General features: G+C 37.3%; 1 long non-coding RNA gene across 1 annotated transcript; it reads left to right on the forward strand.

The window, feature by feature from the left end:
- The first annotated feature begins 16,798 nt into the window (after positions 1 to 16,798).
- On the forward strand, positions 16,799 to 18,117 carry LOC141656588 (uncharacterized). The gene is made up of 2 exons (XR_012548540.1): positions 16,799 to 16,939; positions 17,024 to 18,117. It is a non-coding gene; the product is annotated as an uncharacterized LOC141656588 (long non-coding RNA).
- The last annotated feature ends 426 nt before the right edge of the window (positions 18,118 to 18,543 follow it).

The raw sequence follows: 18,543 nt of genomic DNA on the forward strand, positions 1-18,543 counted from the left end.
GACTTCTTTTACGTTTTTCACCCATGATAATCCTAAAACCCAAATATCAATGATATAGCTGGAAATGAACAACTTAACAACGTACATGCAGAGTATTATCTAAAACCCTAAACCCTAATAGGAATGAAAATTTAAAACAACAGATTGAGCTTCTAAAATCCTAAACCCTGATAAGAGGAGTAAAGTAGATGATGCGGGATGATAAAGATAACAAAGAAGACGAAAAACAAACAGATGCATGAAAAAAGAAACAAGATGATCGTCTTAAAACCCTAATGACGAAACACAAAATTAAAGTGAACATACCTGTTGATGATGATGATAAAGAGAACGAGCGGGGATGATAAGGGAAGGCAACGGAATCGGGCTTGAAATCTGGGCGACGGCCGGCGACGAGAATGTAAAAAGCGAGGAAGAGAGGAGAATTAACACAGGATACCAACGGTTGGAGTAATAATGTTGTGTGTGTTTGTGTATGGCATGCTGGATGGGTTTCTATATTAGTTTTTTATTAAGACAAACTATTAACAACGGGTGCTCAAAGAAGAACCGTTGTTATATGTTAATAACAACGGGTCAATAAAAGTCAACCGTTGTCAAAACTTTATTACAACGGTTAAAATATACCCGTTGTAATATATTTTCACCAAATTTGCGCCAAAATGAAATAAGTCAAAAAATCATTGACAACGGGTAGAGGTACTACACCCGTTGTTGAAAGTATTAACAACGGGTAATTTAAATATAACCGTTGTTATTGTTGAACCTCTTTTTTAAAAAAATTACGTAATTCCATTACGGTCCAAACTGTAACAATACATTATTCAGCAATTTCAACACCAACATCCACATCTAATAATAAGATCAAGAAAATAAGACAACTTACACCAAAGATGCATGCATACCGTATGTGTCCCGATGAACTATCTCGGGATCGGGGCGTTTCTTGGATGTCATAGTTTCTTCGTTAACCCAAATACCTTCACCATGGTCATCACGCATATAGATGCTTTCGGTGTCCTCATGATCGTGTCAACATCGTCGAAATAAGATACAAAGGTGGTAGACTCCATCCATTCCCTCAAAAACGACATCCTGATCATCATCATCATTATCAGATGGACTACTCCTTCTTTTCCTTATAGACAGTACAACTGACCACTTCTTATCCATAGGATCGGTGACATAGAACACTTGTTTAGCTTGGGATGCCATTATGAAAGGATCATCCTTATTATTGCCAACCTTACCCAGATTGACCAACGTAAATCCCATCTTATCCTTTCGAACACAATGGATGTTGTTATCAACCCGGTTACATCGAAACAAAGGCATTGTAAAATCAATGTAATCTAGTACCAATATTTCTTGAATAACACCATAATAAAGGCATTTTCCCCAAATAGGCTTTTTATCTTTTGAAGTAGCAAAGTGCATTGCCTCAAATTCTGAACTCACACCACTATTTTGCATTGTGCTCACCTCATCTTGCTCACGGTGTAAAAAGTATATCCATTAATGGCAAAACTGTTGTAAAAGGTGACCCTGGCATTTGGACCTAAACCAAGACGTAGTAACCTAGGAGAGATGTCATCACCGGTTTGATCGATACATTTGTAAGACAATATTCCTAAACCACTCCGGAAACGTCTTCGTATGCTCGTTCGCAATCCACTTCTCGGTCTTGTTTTGGTGATCGTATTTGAGCTCATCTTTGTGTTGTTGAATATAAGGTTGCACCTCATCTTCGTTGTTTAGCACATATGTGTGTGCTAAATGCAACATTTCACGTGTCACAATTTTTTCAACCCGGCCCCTAATACCTTTTCCGGTCATCCAATCACTATGACGATTCTTAGGAACGCCAATCAACTCCTTCGGGGAGAGATGAGCGTAACAATATGAAAGAGCTTCGTCTAAAATAGCGCGTTCAGCAATACAACCTTCCGGACGATACCGATTAGATGTATAGTCCTTGTAGACTTTCATCAATCTTTCGAAAGGATACTGGTATCTCAAGTACACGGGCCCAAGGTACAAAATCTCCCTAACCAAGTGAATGGTCAGATGAATCATGATAGTGAAGAAAGAGGGTGGAAAATACATTTCCAACTGACAAAGAGAGGTTACAACGAGGTCCTGCAATGAATCCGCGTCATCGGGATCGATGACTTTCTCGCATATGGACTGGAAGAAGAGACAGAATCTAGTTATAGCATATCTTACCTTTTCAGGTAAAATGGAACGAATAGCCACAGGTAGTAATTGTTGCATCAAAGTGTGACAATCATGTGACTTTAACCCGGTGAGTTTTAGGTCTTGCATCGACACTAGGCTTTTGATGTTCGACGAATAACCATGTGGCACTTTAATTCCATTCAAGCATGCACAGAACTCTTTTCTCTTATTCCGTGAAAGGGTAAAAGCTGCTGGCGGTAAAAATGTACGATTACCTCTCTTCTGTGGTGCCAACTCTAGCCTAATACCCATCATTTCCATATCTTCCCTAGCCGCGGCGTTATCCTTTGTTTTACCAGGAACATTCAGAAGGGTATTGATAATATTATCACAGACATTTTTCTCAATGTGCATGAAATCGAGGCAATGCCTGACCTCCAGGTCAGGCCAATATGGAAGTTTATCAAAAAATATGGATCTTTTCTTATACCCACGAGTAGACAATTTAGAGCCCATAATCTTCTTCCCATAATTTATCTCAATATGCTTTACTTTCTGATAAACTTCATGCCCACTCAAAATTCTAGGAGGTTGACGAAGTTCTTGTCTTCCATTGAATGCTTTCTGCATCTTGCGATAACAATGGTCATGAGACAAGAACCTCCTATTTCCCATATACACATACTTACAAGAAGACTTCAAGTATTCAGACTCGATATCCTCCCCACACAATGGACAAGCCTCTTTCCCATGAACTGTGTGCCCAGAAAGGTCGCCATAAGCCGGATAGTCAGTTATTGTACACAATAACATCGCTCTCAAATTGAAAGTTTCGTTCTTATATGCATCAAATACTTCTATCCCACTATCCCACAACAATCGCAAATCATCTAGAAGAGGTTCCAAATATACATCTATATCATTTCCAGGTTGTTTAGGGCCGGAAATTAACAACGACAACATCAAATACTTTCTTTTCATGCACACATATGGAGGTAAGTTATAAATAGCCAACACTACTGGCCAAGTACTATGTTGGCTACTCATGTTTCCGTGTGGGTTCATTCCATCAGTGGACAACGCTAGACGTAAGTTTCTAGGTTCATTGCCGAACTAGGGATACTTAGCGTCGAAAGATTTCCATTGCTTACCATCTGCCGGGTGTCTTAGCTTTCCATCATTTATTCTTCCTGTTTCATGCCAAGTTAACATTTTTGCATCATCGGGATTCGCATAAATCCTTATGACTCTTGGTATCAATGGAAAATACCACAACACCTTAGCCGGGATCCCTTCCTTATCCTTATAACGCCACTCCAAACATTTAGGGCAATTGGTTAAGTTTTGATATAATTTCCGATACAATATGCAATCATTTGGACATGCATGTATTTTCTCATATTTCATACCCACTCCTCTTATTAGTTTTTTCGCCTCATATGTCTTAACAGGTAGAACATTACCATCAGGAAGCAACTCCTTTATCAAGGCTAAAAAACTAGTGAAACACGTGTCACTCACCCCATTTGCCCCCTTGATATTATACAACTTCACCACAGCCGACATTTTGTGAACTTACAACCAGGATAAAGAGGTGCTTCAGACTCACACAACTTCTCATACATGTTGCTAAGGTCATCCCAATTACTAGTGTCATCACCTACATCTTCAAAAGCAATGGACTCATCATCATTCTCTTCATTATCTATAGACCCAACATTCAACTTCTCTACTTCCAACTCAAAAACTCGGCAAACTCAGGGATCATCGATTAGCCTTTCGTGTACCTCAACATCATCTTCTTCCGAGTTATTCTCTTCCTCTAATGATTCCCCATGAAAAATCCAAAGTGTATAGGATCGACTAAATCTCCACTTTTCTAGGTGTATTTTAATGTCCTAAAAGCCATATAGCTAATATTACCACATCTTTCACAAGGACATGCAATACTAGAAGAACCTTTCAAATTGTTCGAAACGAATTCATAAAATTCAGCTAAACCATCCTTGTAGGTGCGGTCACTTATATTTGCATCAATCATCCAAGTTCGAGTCATTATTCTACATTCGTAATAATAGGCAACTAATTCAGAAAATACAATAATAGGCAAACAAATAAACGAAATTCAGGAAAGCAATTAAGCTAAATTATCAACAAATTGGATAATAACCCAAAAAATCCTATATCTAGTTATAAGCGTTGCTAAGAAACATATATATACCTGATTGATAAACACGCGATGAGGAGAGAAGACGTGACAAAAGTGACGGAGATGAAGACAGAGAGACGATCAGGGAGGAATGGAGGATGATATAGTAGCAGTATTAGCTTGTGTTTGTGTTTGTAGCGTATAGCAGAATAAAGCAATATGTTGTTCTTAAGATTTTCATAATATTAATAACAACGGTTATTGAGTCTACAACCGTTGTTAAGACTTATTAAAAACGGGTTCTAATATAACCGTTGTGATTACTTTTCACTAATTTGGCGCCAAACCATTAACAACGGTTAAAATTTAACCGTTGTTATTAGTTTTTTCATTAACAACGGTTGTTTAAGTATGACCCGTTGTTAAAACTAATAACAACGGTTAACAACCCATAACCGTTGTAAGTAAGTTTGGTAAAATTCGCGGAATAAATTCTACAACGTGTTTTGATGATTTTCGTGAATAAGCGTTGTTAAAGGGCCGTTGTGGTTGCCTGTATTTGTAGTAGTGTGCAAGCCGGCTATGGTTGATAGAGTTTGGATTCCCGGATGTTATGTGATTCACATGATAGTGTAGTATGAGTCGGTCTAGTATTCACATGCTAGGACTATGTGTTGTTATATTGTTGTTCACATGATAAGCACGATTGTCTTGCATTTGTATGCTAAGGCTATGTGTTGTTCATATTCATATTCTTATGTTTACTTGTTATATTAACTATGACATTTCGTGGCTGGGAGAACTTGGAGTTACTCCCCACTGACTGTGGCTTTCGTATTTGTATAAAATGCGATTGACAGGTAGGTGATGCATATATGGGGTACATGGACGAGCTAGCGAGCAAAGTAACCTTGGGACCTAGATTGACTTTATTTTATTGTGACCCTTAAACACTTTTTATATCATATACGTTTTTAGGGACATATGTCTCCCTTTTTCATATTTGGGTTGTATAACTTTGTTTCGCGACTTTAGCGATGTTTTATTTATGAGATTTATTTAGACCTTGCATGTTTGACACCTTCCCATTTTGATACGCTTATAACAGGTTCGGGTTTTAAAAATTACAGGTTTTTACCCAAATGAACCTATTACAAACATATCCATGCAGTTTTATTCTATTACGTGTTTATTTTTCCGCAATGAATGAGGGTGTCACAAGTAATTATATGTATGTATATATAGGATGAGGCTTTGTTGAGGAGAGATTCTGAGTAGCCGCTTAGATCGTCTGAGTTTATGATTGCTTTCCAGGTAGGGTTTTCCTACTCAGTATTAATTACATGATGTGATTGGTGGTTTCATTGTGATTGTTGTTAAAGTATATTGTTGGTGGTTATGACGGTTGTTGTTTGATTATCGTTGATTGTTGTTGTTGTTGTATCTGTCTGTGATCTTCGGGGTGCGTCCCTGGCTGAGTGGAGTCGCTTGCGGGAGTGGCTTCATGCCCTTGATTCGCCTTTTGTGGAACCCGCCACAGAAGGGATGTGCACATTAATGAACATGGGTTTATCGCTCGATGAGATGAGCGGGGCTTAGGTGGGAACGGCTGTGGTCTGGCGGTGTGAAGTACTTGTTGCGATGGGTACTCTGGCAGGGCTACACACTTTAGTGCGTAGTCAGTTGTGTGGAGATTGATGATGGAGACTGGGGATTGATGTGTTGTTTGAGCTGTTTGGCATTTGTTTCGTATTGGTTTGTATTGTGTAATTAGTACTGACCCCGTTTAATGTTTTAAAAACTGTGGTGATCCATTCGGAGATGGTGAGCAGTTATTGAGCAGGTTTGATATGATGCTTGTGGGCTAGCTGGGATGAGTCATCACTTGCAATTAGAAGAGTCTTCCGCTGTGTCAGATGATGTCCTCTAGTTGACCAGTTTTATTAATAGACAGTTTTGGATTGATTGTATTTCTTTTGACAGTTTTGGTTTGAGACATGTAATCATTTAAATTATGTTTACTTTAAAGTACGTTTCTTTATTGTCTTATGATTATCATTGCCTTGGGTAACCGAGATGGTGATGTTCCTATATCTGAGTGATCCTGGTAAGGCACTTGGAGTATGGGGGTGTCACAAAGTGGTATCAGAGCGACGATCCTTAAACCTGTAACCAATGAACCTAATGAACATAGGGAGTGAAATTAAAATGAAACCGGGGTAGAAGTTGTAGGAGCTAATGCAAAGACTTGGGAGACATCCTAAAGTCGCGATCTTGCCCTATAATTTTGAACCGGTCACCATGGGATATGAGTCGGGATCGCTATGTGTTTATCTTGTGAATTTTGTAACTATATAGTGATGTGTGGCATGAATCAGTGGATGTATGTATGTGGAGAATGGGGAGTGTGTAAAAAAAAAGGATGGTGATGATGTGATTTCGTATGTTGTTGGTTGAAAGCATGTTGCATGATAGTTGGTTTACAATGTTGGTTGGAATTGTTAGAAAAGTGTGTGAGAATGATGAGTGATGTGGTGGAAAAAAGGAAATAGTTCATATGTGATAAGATGTGATGAATAATAATGTTGCGGGATAGATGATTTACAATGCGGCTATGTTAGTAACATGTGAATAGGGCATTTTATGTCGTATATTATGTTATTGTTGTATGTAAAGGTATAGAATAAATGCATGTGGGTAAATCATGGTTGACATGTTAAATAATCTATGTGCATGATGAATGTTGTTGCTTGGCTTTAGAACATAGTAACATGTGATTAGGAATACTGGTTTTATGAGTATTGAGTTGTTTTTGTTTACCTTGTTGTCGTTCAAGTTGTTTGGAAGTAAAAATCAAGTACCTGTGTTTTTCGATTATAGAGAGGTTGTCTTTAAACTGTTATAACTTGATATGTATAAATTATTTTAATGTGATTCCAATTGGAGGGAATAGCTTGTTCTGTTACGATTCTAACGATAGGTCACACGTTCAAAATGACCAAGAAACGAGTGAGTTATGACCGTTTTACGAAAATTGGACAGTGTTGAGAAATGCGTAAGGTACTCGATCGAGTGGCCCTCACTCGATCGAGTGCACCTCTTGGTACTCAATCAAGTAACCCTTACTCGATCGAGTAGCCCTGGTAATTTGTTTTACGTGTCTCTGACCTTCACCTACTCGATCGAGTAACTCACTTACTCGATCGAATGGTTTGTACTCGATCTAGTGATCCCTGTTTTGGGTCATATGCTTATCTTTTGACTTCGTTGCCTATTATGTTTAATTCAAAGGTGTTCTTTTGCTTCCTTGTGCATTGTTTTACATGTGTGTCGGTCTTGATGCGTAAGTTACCCAATCTTATGATGTAAGGAGTGGCACCTGTGGTGAGTATGAGTTCGGTGGGGAGGACATAAGTTACATGTGGCTGTGATAGATAATGGAAAGAGAAAAAGGAAGATTGGTAAGGCTTAGTTGAGACACAGAGCATGTTTTGTGACATAAGATGAGTGATATGATTGTGTGTTGAGTAATAAAAAAGTAAGTGAATGTGGGCAAGGGATGATGTAAGTCTAAGGAATGTGAGAATGAAACGATTGAGAGGAAGGATGTGGATAGTAGCAACTTGAGATGTGTAAGGAATTATAGAGAGAGAGGGTTAGATTGTGTTAGGTAAGAATGTATGTAATGAAAAATCGTTGTAGAGGGATGGAGAATAATGGTATATAGCGAACTTAGTGGAGACATGTCGTGACGTGGATTTGCAGATATTGAGTGAGTCTGGGAATTTGTATTATCAAGAGGTGAAACTAGTGTGTGATTTCCTGGGGTAGTTAACAGTATGAAATGAGTTTTGAAAAAAAAACGAGATGGAGTGGATTGACCATATAGATTGGTTGGTGATAAGTGTGAGTGATAGCATGATAAGAGAAGATCCATGGTAAGAAAGAGTGAGATGATACTGATATGAAATAATGGGATTCGAGTTTTGGAGCAATGAGAAGGTAACGGAGCACAAAAGAGTTAGATAGAAGAAATACGGAGTTGAACTATTAATTGGTATTGTTGAGTGTAAAGAGAAAAGAAGGGTAAAAAGTAAGCTGAGAAAAATGTTAACCGGAGTTATGTGATATAAAAGTAAGGAATCGTCGAGATGTGTGGTATTGTCACGGGGATGTTGGTTAATGGTATATAGGTGTTTCAGGACAACACGATTAGTCGTGAGTTTCGAGGCATTAAGGAAGTAAAAAGTTGGTAGAGTATCTGCACGATATGAGATTTTGGTGGAGAGTTAGATGACGATAAAAATTAAGGATAATATTGGGAAGAATGTTGAGGTAAATTTTGTTGGTAAATTCGATTTTAGTTATGTGGAATTATAACCGAAGATAGGAAATGAACTGTTATATTTAGAGGTGAGTGTAAGGGGTTTGATGTCTGAACGGTGGTAGTGTTGAAATGTTGTCGCTAGTGGTTAAGGGTGATGATAAATAGGAAAGATGACCATTCTAAAGAGGTTGATTTTGTAGAGACCCGATTGATGTGAATGGTTGTGAGGAAGTATAAGATATGGTTGTAGGAGGCAGTTGCTAGTAGTTGAGTGTTAATGGTATGGTTACGTTTGGCAGGAAATGATTGTTGTGCGAATGGGAGAATGTGTTATAAGGGGCATACGAGTTAAGCTCGGGCGAGAGGTAACCTTTATCAGATGGTAATTTACGTGATCAGGATTGACTAGTTGGATGTGATTACGAGTCTATGACGTGTATAAATGTTTGTGTGAGGTTCTGACCTCCAAGAAGTGGTATGGTGTGATAGTTATAAAGTTGTTATCTGAATGTTGTATATGTTGATGTTGAGTATGGTAACCTAATTGAATGATATTCAAAAGGTAATAATTTGATTGATCTTGCATTGCTGGTTATACTTGTATGTGTATTCATGATATATGTTTATTCCGTGAAAAGGTATGGATGATATTCATGAAATTCTTGTTTGTTTATTCCGTATAATATGTTGTGTTGTGATCTAGTAAAGCAGTTTTGAGTAAGTTTTATTGTCCGGAAAGTTATACTAAGTAAGTGTTTATGGGAATTGTATGTAGTTGTGATGTCTATCGATGTGATTGTTGTGCCTCGGATGGTGATCCGGGCATGGTACGTCGTGTTCTGATGCGGGTATTTTCGCACTGCGGTGTGGCTGTTGGTGGCGGTGTTGCGATGCCGTCACCGGTTGTGGTGGAATAGGCGAGATGATTATGATACGAGTTCTCAAAAGTACATACCAGTTATACATAGATTGTTGTTTTGTTTGCTGCTGCTTCCTGTGAGTTTCGGTTTGTACAGATTGACAGTTGTTATGTTTATTGATGTTTCTTACCAGTTTCAGTTTGGGAATGAGGATAGAAGTATGATATGAAAGAGAGTTGTGTAGGCTTTCGAAATTGGCATGGTATAGTGATATTCTGTTGTTGGGACACAGTTGTGAAAACTTGTTACATTTATTTTGATCTTGTTTTAAGATGAAGCATTGGTAAACATAGTAATGGCAAGTGAATGGTGGAACACGTGTTGTACGGATCTGGAAGTTGCAAGTGGTTCATAATCTTTTATTGGGACAGTGAGTATAGGGTGTTGGAACTTAGTATCTTGTTAGGTTATGGATGAGTTTTGCGGTAATGAACCAAAAGAACTTGAGGGTCTAGTGAGAGTGTGCGTAATAATTGTGGATCGTGAGTTATGAGTATGAAAATGGTGCACGTATAGAGGATTATGTCGTTTTGGCGGTAATAGGGAACAAGTGAAGTTTTGGTTAAGCTAAGGATTTTGTGTTATAGGTTAGGTGGTGTGCCGAATGAATTGAGGCATGAGAAATGTTTAAGTAAGAGAACCTTGGATATAGGAATAGCGAGTGTTTAGATTATAGGTGGTTATCTTTGACATGTGATGGTGATGAGAATAATGAGAAGATATACCTAAGGATTTACTATTAGTGAGTTACGAGGACGTAACATTTATCTTAAGAGGAGTAGGATGCGATAAAAGAGAGTTTAATGATTGTGTCGTAGTATAATTCGAAGTAGAGTGTTGATGTAGCATAAAGAATGAAGTTGTATATATTGTGGTTGATGTTGTTAGAAGGCCATGGTCGTGCTTGTAGTAGTGTGATGTTTAGGAGTGTGAGAATATTTTGATAGGGTTGACAGTTGGATGATGATGTTTATGAGTGTGAGTAAACTTCGAGGACGAAGTTCCTTTTAAGGGTGGTAGAATGTAACATTCCGTTTGATGTTTATGAGTGTGTTGATATTGGATTTTCTAATGGATAATATGTTAGTGAAACGGAGCTAGCAGCGTTTGTGTATGGTAGTTGGTAGTGTATGGAGTTAGTGTCGAGAGAGGCTATAATGTGGCGGATACGATATCGTGAGTCATGTTGTGGAGGTAGACATAGTTGGTAGAGTAGGTGTTAAGAGTTCATATTTTATAGGTTGGGGTTTCGTTTTGAGTTCTTAGTTGCGTTGTTGTGTCTTGGTCGAGTTTGTATGTTTGTTTTGAGTATGGGTTGAACTTCGGGGACGAAGTTCTTTTTAAGGAGGGAAGACTGTAATACTACGGTTTTCTATGTATATGGGTACTCTATCGAGTGGGGCTTACTATGTCGAGTAAGTATGTTTTTATATGAAACAGTAGTCTGTCTGATGGGTACTCGATCGAGTAAGTGTGGCACTCGATCGAGTAAGGGGCACTCGATCGAGTAAGTTACTTACTCGATCGAGTAAGTTACTTTTACGGGTTGTTTTTTACGGGATTTGTTAATAACGCGTGATTCATATTTAAAGGTTTCCGTCACTTTATTCATCACTTTTACTTTTTATAAAAACCCTTCAAAGAGAAAAAGGAGTTATGTTGTCTCCATCGTCGCGTTATTATCAGATCCCAAAGGCTAAGGTTGTCGGATCATCACGTTTTTTACACCGTTGAGTTCGTCGTGTCGAGGGTAAGATCCTTGTATAGTTTTTATGTTGTTTCATTGAGTTTGATTAAACCCTAATTTGGGGATTTTGGGGTTTTTATGATCATATGGTTAAGGTAGTAATTCTATGTATATATGTATAGGAGGAGGCTTTGTTGAGGAGAGATTCTGAGTAACCGCTTAGATCGTTTGAGTTTGTGATTGCTTTCTAGGTAGGGTTTCCCTACTCAGTATTAATTACACGATGTGATTGGTGGTTTCATTGTGATTGTTGTTAAAGTATATAGTTGGTGGTTATGACGGTTGTTGTTTGATTATCGTTGATTGTTGTTGTTGTTGTATCTGTTTGTGATCTTCGGGGTGCGTCCCTGGCTGAGTGGAGTCACTTGCGGGAGTGGCTTCATGCCCTTGATTCCCCTTCTGTGGAACCCGCCACATAAGGGATGTGCACATTAATGAATATGGGTTTATCGCTCGATGAGATGAGCGGGGCTTAGGTGGGAACGGCGGTCCCCCATCGGTGTGGAGTACATTGCGATGGGTACTGCGCGGGACTACACACTTTAGTGCGTAGTCAGTTGTGCGGAGATTGATAATGGAGACTGGGGATTGATGTGTTGTTTGAGCTGTTTGGCATTTGTTTCGTATTGGTTTGTATTGTGTAATTAGTACTGACCCCGTTTAATGTTTTAAAAACTGTGGTGATCCATTCGGGGATGGTGAGCAGTTATTGAGCAGGTTTGATATGATGCTTGTGGGATACCTGGGATAAGTCATCACTTGTAATTAGAAGAGTCTTCCGCTGTGTCAGATGATGTCCTCTAGTTGACCAGTTTTATTAATAGACAGTTTTGGATTGATTGTATTTCTTTTGACAGTTTTGGTTTGAGACATGTAATCACTTAAATTATGTTTACTTTAAAGTACGTTTCTTTATTGTCTTATGATTATCATTGCCTTGGGTAACCGAGATGGTGATGTTCCTATATCTGAGTGATCCTGGTAAGGCACTTGGAGTATGGGGGTGTCACATCTTGTCCGTCTTATCAGAGTACTCCGTTCCTTGGGTTTTTGGTCTTTGGACTGTTGGGGTCGATCATTATGGTGTAGGAGATTCTTCTCCACTAAAGACGAGCTTGTTCGGCTTGTTCTTCCCCTTTTCTTTCTACGCTCTTGTGGCGTAATGCACCTGGTCCGTCCTGTTGGCCTATGGGATTTGTTAGTGTTGATGATGACGTGGACGTGGGTGTTTGTGCTCTATCTCTTCTTCATCACACTGCCCTCATTACTCCAGTTCGCTTTGTTATAATTTTACTTTTAATTAGTGTTTATGTTATCTTTAAGTTTGGCTTTGTAGCACTAGATTTGTTAGTCGGGTTTCTAGTGCCACCTAGTCGACTAGCTTGTTCTGTATCTTTTGGGTATTATAAGTTACCCTTTTTCAATCCGACAAAAAAAAAAGAGGCAAATTAGTGCATTTTGGATATTTTTAGAGATACCACCTTACCAATACGTTTTGGAAAAATGAGGAGTACTAAGTAAAATCCGAAAAAATGCAGAAAAAAATCATTGGAAAAATAAACCAAAATAATATCAATGGAATGAAACTGAATTAGTGAGTTGTAGTGAACTGAAAAAGACATAGTCTTGAGTTCGATTCTATCAAAGTTTTGTAACGAAACTCAATTATCTCAAAGATTTAATTCCAAAAGATGACTTCATTAAGTTTATCTTTATCTGGTGGAATAATGTCTGGTTTTATAAAAATGACATTATCTTTAACAATGCTCATATCAGTATTAGCAAACTTATCACTATATGTAATAATAGCATTAAGATCTACTAGACTAGACATAAGGATCTCAATAATCCTGAAAAAGACGAGTCAACTAGAACCGATTCTAGTAAGGAAGAAATATGATGGGAAAAACCTATAAAAGGTTTACTAAAGTTAAATTTTGACGGTTCGATAATAAAAGGCAATAAAGCTGTTTCAGGATATTCTATAAGAGATCATAATGGTAATGTCGTTTTGTTAGGAGCAAAAAAATGCGGATCCAATAGTATTCTTGTTACGAAAGTTCTTGTTTTAAAAGAAGACATTTTAGCAGCTAAATATTTAGAAATCTCAAAGCTTATTGTGGAGGGTGATAATTGATGTGTTATTAACTCAATTCGTAGTATTTGGCAAATTCCTTGGGAAATCTCTAGTATTATCAATGATGTGAAATTAGACTTTCATTGTTTCGATTAAGTCATAATTAAACATTGCTTCCGTGGAGCCAACAAGGTTGCTGACTTTATGACTTCTATTGGATATTTATGTCCAACTCTTTCGAGGTGGTTTGAAAATCGGTGGCTTCAACTTACCTCAATCATTCGAAATGATGAGATAGCTTGGTCCTATCCCAGATGATCAATCTAGTTTTCTTACGTTATCCAAAAAAAAAAAAAAGTTATACACTTTAGGAGTTGAATGTTTGGGGATAAATTACACCTTTAAAAAGGCTTGGGACAAATTAACCCAACTTCGCAATTGAAGTTTGCAATCTCCTTTCAAGTACGGAAGGCAAAATGAGGTGTATTATGTAAAAACCGAAAAATATGAGGAAATTAGGTAAAAAAGAACCCTTGGAAAAATAAATAAAAATAATATCAATGGTATGAAACTGAATTAGTGAGTTGCAATTAACTGAAAAATACATGGTCTTGAGTTCAATTCTATAAGAGTTGATGACTTTAGGAGTTGAATGTTTAGGGATAAATTACACAAGCCCATTTGTTAAAGAAATAGAAGCCTTTATCACACCAATTTTTATATAATTGAAGTTAGGGTTTTTTGTCAAAAACTACCTTATATTTATGCCCATTTGTGAACAACTACCTTACTTTTTTTTTTGGCTTTCAACTACCTTACATTTTTATTTTTTTTGTTAACACCTACCAAAAATAAGACTCAGGCCACTTTAGTCGAAATTCCGGTGATGACTTGGCTTTCTCACGTGTGAGGCTCCAAATTATTCATTCATCTGTTTTTATTGCCTTTAACCCTTTGCTTACCTACCTGATATCAATTTAACCTAATTCCTCTTCCATCCCCTTCATTTTTCACTCTCACTTACCTCATCAACCCCTTATCACCATCTTTACTGCATTCTTCTTCTTTACCGTCACTTTCAATTAATCTAGCTGGCAGGTATGTATCTACTTTTCTCCTTTTTTTTATTTGGTAATTGTACATTAATTTATTCGTTTAAGTAGAGTTGAATTAAACTATTTTATACTACAAATAATCTATTACTCATACGAATTTATGTGTTTATTGTAGTTCTTGTTTTAATTAGATATTTGATTGAGTAATTTATCTTCTTTTAATTGCTAATTTGATTTACTCTATTCTACTGTTAATTAGTAATCTATTTTTACAGTAATTTTGTTGAATTTGGGATGAGAAGCAACGATTTTAGGGCAAATTTGAGAATTTATCATGGTGGGCATTTTGTTACCAAGAAATATAAAACTGAGTATGTAAATGGGGCATTATTGATGAAATGTGATATGGATGAGGTCTGCTATTTTAACTTGGTTGACATTGTTAAAAATGAATTGAATTATGGTGATTTGGGGGAATTATGGTTTAAGAGGCATGGATTAAGCTTAATTGCTGGTAAGAAGAGGCTTCAAAGTGATAAGGACATACCTTTGCTATGGAAACTAAGGATATAAATGGCTTTGTAAATGTTTATGTAACTGTTGGAGGTCAAGAAGTTTCAGCAAAACAATCAAGTAAAAAAAGTACACCTAAAAGAAAGAAAAATAAGGGTAATAATGAAGTTGGTGGTCCCAACAAAGATTCTTTAAATGAGAGTACTGCCAACCCTACATTACAAGACAACCTCCCAATAAATACCCCTTGGAGACCAAAGCTGCCTTTTATAAGGACCAAAAACGGCAGCTACAACCCATTTACAGCAGCTGGAAATAGAGGGAAGGAAACAGTTGAAAAAGGTGAGGAGAGTAGTGGTGATGAATCTTATAATGAGTTAGATTCAAATGTTGTATTGAGTGAGGGGGATCTAGATGATGAAGAAGATGATGACTTATTCACTGAAAATGTGGATGAAGAGATCTCAAGCACTGTGCATAGAGGATTGAAGGGTTTGGGTGGTGATTCCTTTGTTAATAATAGAGGAGAGATATAACTGAATGAGGTGAATTTTATTGATAAAACTGAGTATAATATATAGGAGATTATCTTGGGGAATACTCCAAGAATATTCCTATGATAATATCCTAACTATAATATATTATGTATTGATAATATATTTTCCTAATAATCTCTAATGATAATATTCTCTAATATCCTTAGCTGTGATGATATTTAACTTGAATATTTGGTGGATAATGATGCAGATCTAGTGTCTTCTGAAGATGAACTCCAAAGTGAACATGAATCTGATGATGAGGTAAATAATTACCCTGTCTTTAATCATGATACAGACTTTCAAAGGTCTATTGAGCTTAGTTTAGGATTGAAATTTCCATCTGTGTACACATTTAGAAAAGCTTTAAGATATCATGCTGTTGAAAATGGTTATGACTACTACCTTTTACACAATGGTAGTGAGAGGGTGAGTGTGTATTGTAGACACAGATGCAAGTGTCCTTGGGTAAAGGGGAGAGGAAAATGAGGGGAATGTACATGTGGTGAGAAAAAGAAGTGCACTTATAAGGTTCATGCTAAGAAGTGTTAGTAAAGAGGAGACCTTCCAAATAAAAAGCCTAATACTACCTCATAACTGTGGCTGGATTGACCACACTAGCAAGTGTACTTCCCTCTATTTGGCAGAGAGGTACCTAGATTATTGGAGGCTTTAACCTGAGACAAAGGTAGACACCTTTCAGAAGAAGCTGTTAAAGGAGTTGGGGATTGAGGTGGGTTATTACAAGGCATATTATGCTAAGGAGAAAGCTCTGAAGATGATTTATGGGGAAGCAGACGAGCAATATAAAAATATTTGGAATTATGCTCACACAGTGAAGAAGTGTAATGAGAGCAGTTCAGTGTTTGTCCAGCTAGGAAATGTTGAGAACCCACCCCTAGTGTTCAAGAGAATGTATATGTGCCTTGATGCCTACAAGAAGGGATTTTTGGCTGGATGTAGGCCCATTATTGGAGTGAATGGCTGCCATTTGAAGGGTCCCTACCCAGGAGAGCTTCTTACAGCAGTTAGTAAAGATGCTAACTGTAATATTTACCCATTGGCATGGGATATAGTGGAGGTAGAAAATAGAGATTCATGGACTTGGTTCTTAGATCTCTTAGTGAAAGATATTGAACCAGCAGTTGGGAACATTACCTTTATATCAGACAGACAAAAGGTAAAGTCTACTTACTCTTCTTTTGCAACAGTTATATTTACACATTACCTTGATTTTTTTCTTTGTGAGTTTTAGAACTATTATATTTACAAATTTTCTTGATTTTTATGAAGGGATTGGTTGAAGCTTTTGCAACAGTTGTGCCAAATGCAGAGATAAGATTTTATTGTAGGCATATATGGTCAAATTTCAAGCTAAATTGGGCAGGTGAAGCCTATAAACAAATATTCTGGAAGGCAGCCAGGGCATATACCGAGGTAATTTGTTTATGTCAAATGTTTACTTTGTTTATGTTAGCATAACAAACTGATGTACCTATGAATGAGCTTAATAAACCTAAGGTGGAGTTTGAACAACATATGAATGAGCTTAAAAAGATGTCAGTTGGTGCCCATGCTTATTTAAGTGCTATACCTACAAAACACTGGTGTAGGCATGCATTTAGCACTAGCTGTAAGTCTTCTATGATGCTAAATAATTGTTGTGAAAGTTTTAACAATGCTTGAGAAAGTGCAGGGACAAGCCTGTTTTATCCATTATGGAGTGGATAAGAAGATATTGTATGAAAAAAATGTTCATGAAATGGGAGGGGGCTGATAAGGTTGAAGCCCCCCTTATGCCAGCTGCAGCAAAACAGTTGAAAAGAGCAGCAAAGGAGAGTAGAAAGTATGAGATGCTTCAATCTGGTTTGTTTGAGTTTGAGGTGGAAATTAACATAAATGAAAGAGTAAGGGTGGATTTAGAAAAATTGACTTGTGATTGTGGTAAGTGGGCATTAACAGGAATCCCATGTTCTCATGCCTATGCTTGTATCCAAAAGAAAAGGATGGTTCTAGAGACTTTAGTGCATGAGGCATACACAAAAGAAATGTATAAGAAGACATATGCAAATCATATCAAACCACTTCCAGGTCCAAAGCAGTGGGAGAGGACTGATTACCTTGAACCACTACCCCCTCCTTATAAGACGCAGCCAGGGAGACCAAGTTTAAAGAAAAGAAGAAAGGAGGCAGGGGAGAATGAAGGGAGACAAATTGTGAAGAAAAGAGGGACAAAGAAGACTTGTAGTAACTGTGGACAAGCAGGTCACAATATGAAGGGATGCAAAAACCCTGGTGTTTCTAGGCCACCACAAAGGACAATAAAGCAAAGGAAAACTGCCACTACTCCAGGTCCAAGCCAAAACACCCAAGAAAGCTCGATCTCTGAAGTTCCAGCCTCTGGTGTGCACTGAAGTTTGGTGAAACATCCTATTTCAATGCAGTGTAATAGATAGTTTAAGTGAATGTTGGGGAAACAAGACTCTTTCTAAACCTTTTGTAATTGCTTGCTTAGGCTTTATTTTGCTACAATGTCAACAATGTTTGAATGTAATGGCTATTTAAGCCTTGCTTTGCTACAATTTTAATGCAAGTAATAGAGCTCTTTTGGTCATCCAATTTCTCATTTAATTACCTTCCAATTTAGTAATGTTACCAGCATCAAAGTACTAATTTGCTAACATAATTAACAAGATAGAAGTACTCCATTTCATAATTAAACAGTACATAAGGGATGTTACCCAACATACCAAGAACATACCCCTAATTCTAGTGTAAAAAAGGGGTAATATCCATCACAACAAATTAAAATTAAGCTAATTTACCACAAATAACACAAATTAACATGAATAAAAAAGCTACAATAATTTTGTTTTTCTTATTTCCCTTCTTTAATTCAACCAACTCTTTCATCAGTTCTTCAAGCTTCTTCGCATCAAGCTGATCTCTTGGAATCTCTTCAAGCTCTTTGACCGTTTGTCGGAGTTCACTTTTAAGACTTCTATTTTCATTCAACAAATCATTAATTATAGTCCTTTGCC

The sequence above is a fragment of the Silene latifolia genome, chromosome 1 (genome assembly GCF_048544455.1).
Source record: "Silene latifolia isolate original U9 population chromosome 1, ASM4854445v1, whole genome shotgun sequence".
Lineage (NCBI taxonomy): Eukaryota > Viridiplantae > Streptophyta > Magnoliopsida > Caryophyllales > Caryophyllaceae > Silene > Silene latifolia.